This window comes from Aplysia californica, unplaced genomic scaffold, assembly GCF_000002075.1.
Source record: "Aplysia californica isolate F4 #8 unplaced genomic scaffold, AplCal3.0 scaffold01333, whole genome shotgun sequence".
In the NCBI taxonomy this organism is placed as follows: domain Eukaryota; kingdom Metazoa; phylum Mollusca; class Gastropoda; order Aplysiida; family Aplysiidae; genus Aplysia; species Aplysia californica.
The window spans coordinates 81888-83117 of record NW_004798603.1 but is presented as its reverse complement, the minus strand read 5'-3'; positions in this window follow the sequence as shown (position 1 = coordinate 83117).

Here is a 1230-nt window from a genome sequence, read left to right as displayed (position 1 = left end):
CTCTCTCTCTCTCTCTCTCTCTCTTTCTGCTTTCTTATTGACTTTTCTGAAAGGAAAATGAAAACACAACAGACAAAAAGAAGGAGAGAGCAACATGTATACAAATTGAAGGAAACGAAAGCTGTTCTATAAGTGCCACATGTGACTCATTCTCAAAAGACTGCCATTCGGCATAACGGAGTTTACATTTAAAATTGAGTTGTTGATTTTATGAATATACAGGACGTCCCAGACTCGGTGACCACCAAAAAACGTTAACTATAATAAAAAAAATCGCTTTAAATACTGCAAAGTCTTTGGGTATAAACATAAAGGAACGATCCGGACAGACAGTTACACAATTCATTGCATGATAAAGGCGTGTGCACTAGAACTCTTAGCTTTAAAAAAAAAGATGCTCCTCAAGGCCCCAATCGCGTGAAATGCATTTCTGTGTTCTGACACTTTGCGACGTGGTAACTCTTACAAGGTCCTTGTCTCGAGTTTTGAATTCCTTTCATTCATATCACCAGGTCATTCAGTTTCCCACAACGCACAATTCTCAGAATTAACTTTCTAGTCGCGTAGAAATGAGCCTCGTCAATAAAGCGAACAGAGCGTTGAACATTCTCTCAGTCTCACGTGTCTTCAAAACCCGTGCACTCATTGGTTTTCTCTCCAAAGCATTTCCTGTTGTTATTCCTTGCTGAATAAAAATGGGATACACAACTTCAATTTCAAATCATGCTTTTATGTTTTTTAAGTTATGGACTTTGTCGAGCCTATTTCATTGCTACATCCTCGAACAGACTTCTTTCGCATTGTCGCGACCGATGCACGAACTGCTTTCCACATTTCGCAGTTCCGAAAATGTTTACTCTCTTCTTTAATTAATAGCCTTCTGACAGACATCCTTACACCTTGAATTGTTCATACCACCCCAAAACTTCTCTTTCAGAAAGTGCTCCAAAAATTTAGATATAAAATTAAGTCCTATTCTCCGCAACGATAAGCTTCTTTTCGGACTTGAATTTAGCGTATTCTGGGTCACTCCAACACATGGCTGAGGCAGCGGTGCTCGTCTGACAAACTTAAATTTGAGCATAGATTGAGGTGTTTGGATGACCAAACATAACTTCTCTCAAATTTTGTACAGATCCGGGCAAAAATGTAGAAGAAGTTATTAATAATTGTTTTCTCGCGGTCATCGAGTCTGAGGCAGTAGGCATTCTGGCATTCTACTCCTTTACT